Raw genomic sequence first — 14,437 nt, 5'->3', positions numbered from 1 at the left:
TTGCTTAATGCCTTATGAAAGCTTACTTAATATTTTAATTAAAATTAGCTTAACTATTTATACAGAAACATAGCTTGAAATAAAGTCATACATAAAAAAAGGGAGATTAGATTTAGCAGCAATCTATGAGGTAAGGAAGAGGGAGGCAGAAAACTCCCTAATGCATGTTAGAAGAACAGTTGGTCTTTAAAGATAATGAGAACTGCCAAAAGAGGAGATAGGTGAGATGCTAATACCATGTTACAAGTCAGAATGAATTTCTCAAATGTGATAACTCAATATTCATTTTAAGAGACATGGGCAAATAAATATTTTTACAATATAAGAAATGACACAAATATTGTCAATTTCTACATGTGCTAGCAAGTGGGTCTCTGGTCTGCCACCATCTAATGGTTTTTTTCCTGAAAAATCCCTGAGTTACCAAAGTTGTGTTGTAAAAACTGTTGTGCCATGAGAACACAAGGGCCTTAAATCTTAAAAAATTGGAAAAAAATGTGCAAAAATAAAATTGTGTTTTTTTAAGAAATTTTAATAAATATTACCTTAGACCCTATCTAGGTTTGGGTCATTAATAATGCTCTTTGTTTTCTTATCACTGTTAACTACACCACCAGCTCCGTGCTTCCATACATTCTTATCATCCTTATTACATCTATTATGATAAAGAAAGCAGCTGTTCTAACAGTTGCTTCAATTTTACTTCTTACATGAATGCGTTGGCAACCAGACCTGATCCTGATATAACCAATAATCTGTGTTTTGTAAAACATGTTTTCTAATGTATCAATCACATCATAGTCAATTTAGAATATGGAAATTCACTCTGTCAAATAAAAGCTGTCTATGGAAGTAAATTGTTCAGCCATACACCCAAAATAGATCTCATTCACAGTAACTGGCTAAAATTTGCAGTAGCTGCTACTAGATGGTGAAATCCTATGATGGCCTAGTATACTGATATTTTAACAAATTCCAGAGCTTCCCACTCACAACTCTTAAGCTTTTCCCAGAGTGGCTGATTGCAAAAGCTCTCAGGACACCCTAGCAGAAAGACCCGTTGACCTTATCAAAGCAGGGAGATGCATTTTCCTTCTACTCTCCTTACTGTAAAATTCCACTCCAGCCAAATATGCTTATAAAAGTCGGTTGTGCCTTATAAACTGTCCAAGCTTATAAACTAGAAAATACAGTAATGTAGCATAAAACTCATTTTAAGGCAAACATACTGTTACTATGAATCATTATTCTGTTTTCATCACTGTGTAGAAATGTAAATAAAAAATAATATACTGAAGTTATTTTAGGACCAAGTATTAATATAAACTGTGAAAAAGAAGTAACAAAAATGATATTGTCATTTTGGAATTTGGATATTTATTATCAACACTTGGATATCAGAACTATGTCATTCCCATAGAGTTAAGTCACATTCTAGGCAGAAATTTAGCAGATGAATTTTGACTGTCTTTTGATAAAAAATTAGAAGCACATAAAACTATATATCTATGTAACAACTAAGGACAGGCATGAAAATTAAAAAAAAATTATCACACACAAAGGCAACTAAAATATTTAATGTTTCCCCAGTCACTGAGACAGCTGTAATATCTAGGGTCAGGTTTTTATGGATTCTAGCATTTATTTACATTCCCCTCCCTCTCAAATCACAGTCTAATGTGCCAATATCCAAGTTTGAAAAACATATTATGAAGTATTGACAAAATTTACTTGTTTAAGGAAGTCCCCCACTTCATTTTGGAGTAACATTAAGTTTGATAAGAGTTCTGTCATCTGATAGTTTAAAAAATTAACTTATTAAGTTCCTATCAGAGTTTGGAGTGGCCCATGAGGCCATTCCTGCCTTAGCTGCTTTTGTGTTATCAAACCAAACAGGTGTTTTTCTTAGAGCCCAGAAAATTCAGAACATAGAATCTCTAGGGAAACCAGCTTGTTATGGTCTGTAGGTGGTTACTTCTAAAAAACCTATACATTTTCTTGGGTCACAAGATCTTCTGGAAATACTATGCTTAGCTCAGATCTGGTTACGTCCTTGCTGAACATACTGCTTACATTTTAGGTGGTAGATGACATCTGATTAGGAAGCACCACTTATATTAAAGAGTTAATGGTGTGGACAACTGGAGTGAGGCTATGGAGTGATGTCAAAAAGTGATGGTTGTATAATCAGAACTGGAGTAGAATATTTTTGGCCATAAGGAATAACTTTTATTTTTTGTAAGAAAGCTAATTAATATGGCTTTTAGTTATGGCAGACCCAAGACCTGGTCTGAATGGAAAGAAAACTACCCCTATGTCTCTGTTGAGGAATAAAATGAATTTGTAAGTTGTCTACTGGCTGCTAGGTAGGGACTTGTTTGAAAATGTACTTGGGATTTTGGTTTATTCAGGTATGGTGGGGCCAAGAGATAAAGAGACAACTGCCACTGAAAAGATAGTTTGTTACTCATAGTTCCCAAGAGGAGGGGCACACCAGGCCATGCAGGGCCATATGAGAAATGTCAGGATAAGTCAGGAGATAGAATTGTGAAAGGCATGCACAGACAGAGCCTTTACTGTGCTTCTCACAGGAAGAAATGGGCCAGGCAAGTGAGCTGTTCAGCAGGCTTTGGATTGAACAGTGTGAATAACTTCAGCAGGCTCTGGCCTGTAGAGGTGGTCCCTTCTTGTCTAGTACCTGGCCCTAGGGTAATCAGGGTAGGGGAATACTGCCTCCTGGTGTGTAAAAGTCAGATGGAGGAGGTGCTGGAATAGGGGCTGTGGTTTGGTAAGTTTGTATATGAAAAACTCCATTCACTCCAGGGTGAATAGTTTGCTATTTGTAAGAATTGGCTACATCTAGGAGCGGCAGTCTCTCCCTAGTCAGTGAGACCCCAGATAACAGAGCACCATGAAAACAAAAAACAATAACAAAAAAATAGAGTTAATACAGAACTCTAGAATCAGGAAAAGGGTCTAGGTGGTGAGAAATTTGAGAACAGCGCTAGCATCCTCATTGCTAGAACTCTAATATACCAGGGAGGCTCTGACCTCAGGGCCTTTGCATTTGCTATTTTCCTCTACCTAAACCACTCTTGCCAAACATATCATCATGGCTTCTTCCCTTATTTCCTTTATGTCTTTTTCTAAATAACACCTTTACAGTAAATCTTTCCCCTACCACCCTTCTTAAAAGTGCACCCCTCTCTAAAGTTTCTCTGCCTTCTCTGCTTTACTTCTTTTGAAAACACTACTCTCTAACTTATCTACTTTACTGATTTATTTTATTTATGATCTCTCTGGAATAAGTAGACTGCAAACTCTATCAAAGCAGGGGATTTAATCTATTTTGTTCACTTCTGTAGCTCCATGATGTTGAATAGTGCCTGTGCAGGGTAAGAGCTTAATAAATACTTGTTAATGAATGAGTAAGTGAATGAGAATTGACAGTCAACGTTCAGTTTAAAGCTGTTTTCTGTTTTCCATTCTCCCCAAGCCTCCAGTAACACTCTGTTATACACACAACCTTTAGTAAGCGTTCTGGACAATGAACCAGGAGTACTGTCCTACTTGGAATGAAATGGTGCCAAGAAGGTGAGAACTCCAGGAGAAACCTCTCTTATGAATCAGGAATTAGGCGAGAGCAGGTATTCAGAGTAAAACTGGAATAAGACGTATCCAGAAGAATTGTAGGCAACACTGCCCTAATTCTCAAGGGGGGCAAAAAGGGATTTGTATTTCCCCAAGCATGTAGTGTGGGAAGTCAAATCATTTTATCTGAACATTCAAAGAAGAAGTGACTCGAGATGGCTAGAGGGCTGGGGCATACAGGCATTACAATGACATTGCAAGATGGTCTTAGGTAAAGGACAGAAGCATTAAAAAAGTTTAATGGTAAGAAGCAAATTTGTTTTCTAAGGTAAATGCAATTCATAAAAGAAAAGAAGCACACAGGTTTTGTTGAAGAGTGAGTAGACAAGGCCATTACCTAGCGTTATTCTAGGTACTTGATGATATTTTCAGTGCATTTCACTGATAAATAAGAAACACAAAACCTCAGCATAAAATTTCATAGTTTGTGAGTCAACAGTACACGAACATGTACAATAAATAATATAGCATCCTCTAGATAAATAAAAACTCTGCTATTGTTTCCAACTCCTTGGCAAAGTTATTCTCTTTCACAAGATTCTACTTTGAAGATTTTTTTTTCAGCCAATGCAATACTTGCTTTGTTTTGTCACCTAATTTTTCAGTCACCTAGTTCTAGCTGATAATAAAAGAAATGAATAATATCCCGAGTGTATGCTCAATTCTGTGTTGTATTACTAATGGTAGGAACTATTTGTACATAACAGTAGACCATTTCTCTAAACTGAGGATAATTAATTTTTATTTGTGATATGACACATCTACTGTACACCTATGAAACAAGAAAACACCAAATTTTATTGTAAAGCTTGCTGATGAGATACAGTAAACTTCAAACATATTTTAGTATAAGTGAATAAAAGAAATTTTTTTCTCTAAGTGATATCAAGAAAATATTTAAATGTCGAGTAAAGCCTTGTAATTTTTATGTTCACAGCTTTGTCAAAAAGATGTTATCTTCCCAGCAGCATTGTGTTATCGAAGATGCAAACCTTAAATCAACAGCTGTTATACCTTCAGCAAGTTATGAATTTTTCCTGATTTATAGCAATCATTCTTTTTATTTCTTTTCTCAGTCAAGCAGGGAAATTAAGGTTATTTTCATGTAAAAGATGCACACATTGTGGCTTAGTATTTTACATAATCCACATGGCTTACCTTTTAAATTAAATTTCCACTGAAATGAATATGATCTGAGGGCTCTTTCTGATTAATAAGGGAAATAGTGTTAGAAAATAGAAGGTAGAGACAACATTATTTACATAAAAATAAAATGAAGATAACAGAGACATAATAACAAGAATCATTTTTATGATTTGTATTATAATGATAAATCAGAACAAAATGAAAATAAAAGCTGAAGAGATTTTGGGTAGCAGATGAGAGAAAATAATATAGTGTTGTTTTTGTTGGTTTTAGGTGCTTTTTATAAAAATCTATTTTGTCTTAAATTGATCAGAGGTTACCTTTTAATGAATTTAGGTAAACAACACTTTGAAGTTAAAATCCACTTCTTAATAAGCTAAAAGTGACCTTGTAGTTCCTAAAATTGTTTGAGCAAATTAAGGACAACTAGCATTTATTAAGTCTTTGCAATGCAATAAATATTGTACATGAAGATTTTCTATAGAGCATCTAATTTAATACTGATAACTGCAGAACTAAGAACTATTATAGTACCTAGTTTACTGATAAGAACATTGAACACTCAGTGTCTGGCACAGTGCTTAGAGAGTGAAACAAGAATTCAAATCCAGGTCATTTGACTCATCAGAAGAATCTTCAACATATGGAACACTGAAGCATTATGTAACACGAACTCTTGATGATGCTGAAGACAGTCTCTGGAGAATCAAGCACCCTCTGGAAGAAGCAACAAATATAGAAACCATCATGTTCTTGATAGGGGTCTTTAGGGGACACATTTATGAGTAAATGAGGTTTATTTTATTGATCCAGTATATACTATTTCAGAGGATGCTGTGTACCAGGCACTGTTCTAAAAACTTTATAAATATCAACTGCATGAGATAGACATTATCATCATCCCATTTTACAAGTGAAAAAACTGAGGCATGATTTAAATAACTTGCATAAGGAAATACAGTTGATAAACTGTAGAGATTTTACATAAAGGAGTTTGGTCTTACAGTCTGCAGTCTTAAACATACTATACTAAGGCAGCCTGTCTGTATTGGTCAGCTATTGCTTTAACAAAACATTGCCCTAATCAGTGTCTTACAACAAGCATATAATTTTCTTGCTCACAGGTCTTCAGGTTAACCATGGTTTGGCCAATTTGTGAAGGGCTCAGTTGGATGGCTCTGCTTCCAGTGGTGGGTTAGATAGATGGCTTTCAGTCCAGGCTATAGATGGGATTCAGGTTAGCTATGTATGTGATCGCTGGGAGGCTTAGGCTGAAGGGCTAGCAGCTTCCCACGATATGCTTCTCAGGCAGATCATCAGAGTACTATAGCTAAGCCCAAACTACAAGAGTATACTTACAGCCTCTCCTCACAGAACATCTGCTAACATGCCGTTGGCCAAAGCAAGTCTGGCCAATGGACAGCATCAGTAATGGGAAAGTATATTATTGCACCAGAGTGAGGCAGTCAATATGTACAAATGGTAAGTTTTAAAGTCCCAAAGCAGAGTATGAGTCTTTTGAGAAAAATATTTTGTGTTGGCATAATTTTCCCAGAACCACTTAGAACAGACATTTCTGTCTGGTTTTATGAAAGTATACTGTCTTTCTTCAAGGTTCAGAAGAGTCACATTTTTCCAAAATTAATGTCAATCATTTTTACTGACCATAACTAGTTAAAACTCTCCATCATTACATAACCTCATGGTTTTTTGTTTTTTTTTTCGGTATATTTTTAAATATAAAATTACTCAGAAAAAGCAGATGGAAGATGAAAGATTAAACCTATTCTTCTATAGTGCCAAATCAAGGCAGAGTTGCAGCTATAATATGAAAGCAAGTATTCAATTAAAGATGTTATTCATGATATGACTCACCAGTTACTAATACAATTGTAACGCTTGTTGCAATGTAAAGCAGTTCAGTTACATCACAGCAAAATAACCCTAAAATACAAAATTGTTATTTCTTACCTTTTTATGTGTAGGAATTTGGAGCATCTAAATCATATCTTGTAGCTATCACTTTTCAATCATTATTTATGTCAAATATATTATTGACCGATGAAAGCCAGATATTCCTTTCTCCTCTTAAAACACTTAGAATAGTTGCTCTTGTGTCTTGCATTTTTGATAAGTACTTTTTGTGTCAAAAACATATTATGCCATAGCATAAAATCGTTGCTTCAGGCCCTGCATGCATGATTTTTCTAAATGAAGATAAAAATCTGTTAGGTTCCTTTAAAGTAAAAAAACCTATACCACAAAACAAAATCCAAAAAACAGTATGCTACATACCATCCACAGCCTTTTAGATCAATTTATAGTACTTGCTTTGCACAAGTTTAATTGGAAATGTAAGCGAGACCTTTTTTTTCTATTAATAACATGAAAATAACAATGACAATTTTAATTAAGAGAATATATGCTTTAATTGATTTGTTATTTTCTTGGGAATTTCTGTATCTTGTACCCTAACAAAAGAAATCTTGCAATGCTGTCAAAACTTATATGGGTTTTGGGATTTTTTTTTATTTGATTTAAATGGCCCTGAGAAATGTTTATTTTCTGTGTCTCTCCTCTTTTAAGTAAAATTGTTGGTTCATGGGTAAGAGCTATTCTCTAGAGTTAAAGCAGCTGGTGTATCAATATCCATATTTTTAAGCTGAAATAGCATAGTGAGATCATTGTGGCTAGAAAAGAAGGAAATAAATCAGCTTGTGAGATATTATCATTCACTTTACATCGTGAAAAACAAATACAGCTGTTATATCCTAACATTCACCACAGATAAATTGAAAATGTATATCATTATTTAACACAGTGAAAAAAGAGAGAGTTTCTGTCACTAAAGTATGTACAATATTTTGGTAATATGTTTTATTAAAGCAAAGAAAATTGGCTATTGGGTGGTAAAATTGCAAGAAGCTTATCAAAGTGATGAATCAGAGACTCAATGTATAGAAAAAAATCATACCTGTTTAGGAGCAAACCATATATTAGTGTTTATTAATCTCTAGAATAAGCTATAATATTGTGTGGCATTTTAAAAATATAAGAAAATATTGAAGTACATTTTTATTTTTTGTTTTCTCTGCACCTCTTATCTCTTTTGGGAAAAGGACTCGATTTCTTTTGAAGAGTACCTCTCCCTCCTTGTCTCCTATTCTGGTGGGAAGGGTTATTGCCATTCTGTAAACCAGCGTTTCTGATCTTAGTGACTGCTCTTGGGGGTGAGGGAGTCCTGTAACCAAACTGAACCAATCACAAGATTTTATCCTGTCTTCTCACAGTGGATGTGATTCCAACAGGGGCTATGACAGTCAGTACTTCTCCAGTAGTTTTATTTTTTTAACTACAGCCAGAAACTGGGAATTCCACAGTAGGTCTGGAATAGGAGAGGATGAGGCTCAAATATAGCAAGAAGCAGAGAAGAGAGAAGTACGAATCTTGTTTATGTTTCAATTTTTGTGTCTAGGTTCTAAAATCCTGGAAGCTGCTGTACAAAGGTTTTGTTCTTGGGCATTTTTTCAGTTTTGTGAGAATCCACAGTATCATTCCTATAAACATTCCCTACTTTTTTTATTTTTGGTTCAGGAAGTTCAAGTTATATTTCTATCATTTTCAAGCAAAGGAATCCTGGCATATCTGTATATTCAATATAATTGTGTATTGTATATGTTTATGAAACTGTTTATTTAAATCAGGTAAATATTTAATTAAAACTCCAGCATTTTAAAAGACCAAGTTGATGAATTTTAATTAGATAATAAGGCATTTTGGATTATGTGTCTTCAAGGAATGTTTTGTAGAATATTTACTTGTCCTCAAAATCCCTGAAGACAAATTTTTATTTTACTTCATTTTGATAGCTGGTGAGAAAACAAGTCTCTAGGCACTTATTTGCCATTTATGCAGCAATATTCATTGAGAATTGCTTTATGCTAGGTACTGTTCTAGGTGATATAGTATTCAAAATAAAACAGGCATTATGCCTGTCTTCATAGAGCTTACATTGTAGTTGTAGAAGGCAGACAGTAAAACATAATAAATAAAAAAGTAAGAGTATATCGGGAGGTGAAAAGGGCCATGGAGAAAATAAAATCACAAAGCAGGGAAGGTAGGTAGAGGAACTGGGGTAGGGGTTACAATTTAAAATCAGATGGTCAGAGGGTCTTTAGTGAGTGGGTGAGGTTCAACAGACTTGAAAGAGCTGAAGCAAAAAGCCACAAGTAGGGTGACTATATAATTTATTATCCCAATTGAGACACTGTGAAGATTGTGCCTGTTGTGCTGGGTAGCGGCACAGATGGGAACTGATACAGTCTGGCTCTGTGTCCCCACCCAAATATGATCTCTAACTGTTATTCCCATGTGTTGAGGGAGGGACTCAGTGGGAAGTAATTGGATCATGGGGGTGGTATCCTCCATGCTACTGTTCTTGCAACAGTGAGGGAGTTCTCATGAGAACTGATAGTTTAAAAATGGCAGTGTACCTATGCAACAATCTTGCATGTTCTTCACATGTACCCCAAAGCCTAAATTGCAATAAAAAAATGCTAAAAAAAATGGCAGTTTCCACTGAGTGCACTCTTTCTCCTGCCACCTTGTGAAGAAGGTGCCTGCTTCCTGGCCATGATCGTAAGTTTCCTGAGGCCTCCCTAGCCATGCAGAACTGTGAGTGAGTTAAACTTTTTTTGTTTATAAATTGCCCAGTCTCAGGTAGTAACTTTATAGCAGTGCAAAAACAGATTAATACAGGAACTCTTTGTCAAAACCAGGATGTAGGCACACCCTAGCTATGTGGGATCTGGAAAAGAGACTTCCATGTAGCAAAAAGAGCTATTGCAAAGGCCTTGAGGCAAGACTGTTTGGCTGGTACATGGTCCAGCAAGACCACTGTGGTTAAGGTCAATGAGCAAAAAAGAGGGAAGAAGGAAAAGAAGGAGGCCAGGCATTTCATTAGTGGCCCTGAAGGCCACAGTAAGGACTTCGGTATTGACTTTGAATGAAATGGAGAGTCACTGGAGGGATTTATCCAAGGAGTGACGTGACTTGAATTGTGTTTGAAAAGTATGGTAGAATGTAGGTGGCCTAGAATAAAAGTAGGGATTTCCTTTAGAAGCCATCATAATAAGCTAGGTGAGGAAAGATGGTGAATGGTGCTGGGTGTGGGTGGTAGCAGAAGCAGTGGTCAGAAGTGGTCAGATCCTTGATATATTTTAAAGGTAAAACCAATGGCATTTGCTGATGGATTTCAAGGTGGTGTATGAGAAAGAGAGAGGAGTGAAGAATGACTTTAAGATGTTTGGACTGAGCAATGGAAGGATGTAGTTGCTATTTCCTATGATGTTAGAGATCATAGATGGAGCAGGTTTTAGGGGAACTATTAGATATGTTAAGACATGTCAATAGACATGAGATCTCTATAAAATAGCCAAAATAGTTCTCCTAAATAAAGTTGAGATACCATCATAAGAGAATAAAGTCTTGAACAGATCAAGTCTGAGGACACAGCATCAATTACTTGTAGTTACGAATTACACGTAGTACTCAGAGGAAAAAAATGAACTTTGTCATGACTTATTTTCAGTGAGCTTAAGCTAGAATTTTAATGGTGCTTCTTTTCTGCATTCTCCAAATCTGTTCTTTCAACAATTCGGCATAGAATTTTCCTATAGTTTTACTGGAACTACTTTTGCATGTCTTCTGTTCTCCAAAAGTTCTTGCAGTGCTCTGGAGTGTATCTAATTGTTAACTTTTAAATAAAAATCTATGTGTTCTTTTAACACCCCCTCATTTTTAGCTTCTGTTTTCTTAAAGTTTCTTTCACCTTTTTTCATTTTCAAATCACTTATTCAGTTTTATTTTAAAAGTAACATGTGTGAATTATAGAATATTTGGGAAATACATATGCACAGCAAGATTAAAATCCTACACCAAAAATAAAAACTGCTAACATTTCAGGGTACGTCCTTCTCACATTATATATAATGTGAGAAGGACATATATATACATATATATATATATATATATTTGTATATATATAGTTGAATATATAGGTATGTAAATAAAATGACATTATATTGTACATTCTGTTTTTGTAACTCACCATTTTTATATATAAGGTCATCTTGACATGGAGGCATAACAACAATCAGATAGTTTCAAGCTCTTTCTGTCATCTGTTAACCTCATACCATCTGCCCTTAGCAGAGGGCTTTTTGCTTCCTTTTCTTTCTCCAATTAATTAAAAAAAAAAAGACAAATTTTTCTGGGCATTATTTTTTCACACATCTTGATTCAACCTAGAAATTTAGTCGTCCCTATTTCTAACAGCTTTAAGCCACTCTCTTGCCTTCATTTGTCCATCATGTGCCTATAGTGATCACTGCTGGTCGTGTATTATTGGACACTCATTCCCCTCTTCCTTCGTCCTAAAAGGACTCCTATTTGTGTTAGTTATCCCCAATCCAACCCTGCACCCCACTCCCTATACATGCAGCCATACGTCTAATCAATTCCATTTAAAGCAATTAACATACAATGACTTTTTTGGTGTACAATACCACAAATTTTAAGACGTGTAGATTCATGTCACCACCACTACAATCACGATACAGAACAGTTATGTCACCTCAAAACACATCACTGTGCTATCTCTTTGTAGTTGCACACTCCCCCTTTATCCCTAACTCCTGGGGACCACTGATCTAGTTTTTACTACTATCATTTTATCTTTTTGAGGGTGTCATGTAAATGGAATCTACAGTGTATAACCTTTTGAGATTGGCCTCTTTCACTACACATAATGCCTGTGAAATATATCCAAGTTGTCATGTGCATTAATATTTTATTTTTGCAGAGTAGTATTTTATTATAAATATATACCACAGTTGTTTATTCATTTGTTGTTCATTTACATATTGAAAGACATTTCAGTTGTATCTAATTTGGGGAATCAGGAATAGAGCTGCAGTAAACATTTGTGTGTGACTTTTTGCATGAACATTTTTCTAGGGCAAACACTCAGGAGTAGGATTACTGGCCTTATAATAAGTATATATTTAACTTCATAAGAAGCTGCCAAACAGTATTCCAGAGTGATTGAGTGAGTTTTTGTTGCCATCAGCAATTTATGAGAGTACCTACTGCTCTGCATGTTTACCTGCTTGTGGTATTGTCATCAGTCTTTTCATTTTTTTTTTAATGTAGTCATTCTCATAGGTGTGTACTGGTCTCTTGTTATGGTTTTAATTTGAATTACCCCAGTGGTTGATGATGTTTCACATATTTTATGCACTTATTTGCTTTACATATGTCCTCTGTGAAGAAGTTCAAGTCTTTTGCTTATTTTTAATTGAGTTATTTTATTATTGAGTTATAACAGTTCTTTATATATTCTGGATACTAGTTCTTTGTCAGATATATGATTTAAGTATACTTTTACCAATTTATAAAATATTCTATTATTATATTTAAGCCTCTTTTATGGAGCAAATTTTTGAAAAACATAATGTTTATCAATTTTTAAATAGATTATCTGTATGGTGTCATATCTAAGACATCTTTGCATAATCTTGGGTCATGAAGAATTTCTTTGAATTTGGTTATCAAAGTTGCTTTTTTGAGCTCTTCCTTCTCCACTGTCTCCCCAACAATTTATAGTTCCCCATGTTCCCTTTTTATGGTTGGAAAGCTGGGGCTTTATTTACCTTGCTCTGCCACTTTCCAACTCCACGGCTAAGCATCAAGAGGCAAGAGAGAGAAAAAACTAGTGGGGGTTCTTGCCACCCTCTTGGGACCACAGCTCCTCTGCTCAGAGAATAAATTTATGCCAGGAATATCTTAAAGTACAGTATTCTTTTTTCTATATTTTGTACAAGCTGTCTGTTTTGGGTGCTGTAGGCTCCTGCTGCCATGACTATTGGTGCCAGTAGACGTTCCTGCTTCCTCAGCAGGAGGTAGTGGGCTGCTTCTTGAGGCCTCTCCATCCACACCAATGTTCACATCTGATTTTTGGGTTGTCTTGAGATCAGGCAGTGAAAGACTAGAGGGGAAAAAAAAAGATAACTCACTGCTGGTCAGAGGTCATTTGAATCTCATCTCATTTCCCAATCTGCCTGGTACTATTCACTTTAGGATGTGGAGAAATTGGAACACTTTTACACTGTTGATGAGAGTGTAAATTAGTTCAACCACTGTGGAAGACAGTGTGGTGATTCCTCAAGGATCTAGAAATAGAAATTCCATTTGACCCAGCAATCCCATTACTGGGTTATATCCAAAGGATTATAAATCATTCTATTATAAAGACACATGCACATGTATGTACATTGTGGCACTGTTTACAATAGCAAAGGCCTGGAACCAACCCAATGCCCATCGATGATAGACTGAACAAGGAAAATGTGGCACATATACACCATGGAATACTACGCAGCCATAAAAAATGATGAGTTCATGTCCTTTGTAGGGACATGGATGAATTTGGAAACCATCATTCTCAGCAAACTGATACAAGAACAGAAAATCAAACACTACATGTTCTCACTCATAGGTGAGTGTTGAACAATGAGAACACATGGATACAAGGAGGGGAGCATCACACACTAGGGTATGTTGGGGGAACTAGGGGAGGGACAATGGGGGTAGGGAATTGGGGAGGGATAACATGGGGAGAAATGCCAGATATAGGTGATGGGGGGATGGAGGCAGCAAACCACATTGCCATGTATGTACCTATGCAACGGTCCTGCATGTTCTGCACATGTACCCCAGAATCTAAAGTGCAATTATATATATATATAAAAATATATTATACATGTATAATATATATATAAATATATTATACATGTATAATATATATATAAATATATTATACATGTATAATATATATATAAATATTATACATGTATATATATTTAAATATATATACATGTATAATATATATATATAAAATATATATATACACACACATATATATATATATGAGTCCTCAAGTAGATACTTGAATTTTGTCCCATGAGTTTTGTCCCAGTTTTATTACTGAATTCAATGGGAGAGACAGGTTGGAGAATGGCTACTTCATCTTAACCAAAATTGGAACTCCCCGTATCTACTTCTTGATGGTGATTGGCTAAGGAATGGCATTTAACTCAACTCTGGTTAATGAGATATGAAAGAAATCCTAATGGGAGCAGTCTCTGCAAAGTTTTCTCACTACTTTTACTTCTAAATGCTATTATATCAAGATGTGACATCTGGGACTACTGCTGCCATTGTGTTACCAGCCTTGGGATAAAGGCAACACACAGATGGCAGAATAAAAACATGAAAAGAACTTGGTCTTTGATGACATGATTGAGTCTGCCCTACTTCAGGACTTCCTGCAATAAATGCTACTGGCTTTCCCCTTTAAGCTTTTTTGAGGTTTGGGGTTGAAGCTTTTACTTGCTGCCAAAAGTATCTTAACGTACAGTATTCTTTTTTCTACATTTTGTACAAGTTTCTTGTTTTTCTGAACTTCAGAGAGTTGCTTCTATTGTCATCTATTTTCTTTAAACCTGTGCTGTCCAGTCATATGTGGTTCTTAAAACACAAAATGTGGCTATTCTGAATCAAAAAGTGCTGCAAAGTGCAA

General features: G+C 35.4%; 1 long non-coding RNA gene across 1 annotated transcript in view; it reads right to left on the bottom strand.

Moving 5' to 3' along the window:
- Nucleotides 1-4,255: 4,255 nt before the first annotated feature.
- Nucleotides 4,256-14,437, bottom strand: part of LOC105709398 (uncharacterized) — a 38,174-nt gene continuing 27,992 nt past the window's right edge. The window contains exons 2-3 of the long non-coding RNA XR_010342968.1: nucleotides 6,769-12,844; nucleotides 4,256-5,514 (exon numbers count right to left, since the gene is read on the bottom strand). This is a non-coding gene — a long non-coding RNA (uncharacterized LOC105709398). The remainder of the gene's footprint in view (nucleotides 5,515-6,768; nucleotides 12,845-14,437) is intronic.

This window comes from Aotus nancymaae, unplaced genomic scaffold (assembly GCF_030222135.1).
Source record: "Aotus nancymaae isolate 86718 unplaced genomic scaffold, 86718_ANA_hifiasm-v0.15.2.pri h1tg000016l, whole genome shotgun sequence".
Classification (NCBI taxonomy): Eukaryota; Metazoa; Chordata; class Mammalia; order Primates; family Aotidae; genus Aotus; species Aotus nancymaae.
This window is presented reverse-complemented; position numbering and strand designations above follow the sequence as displayed.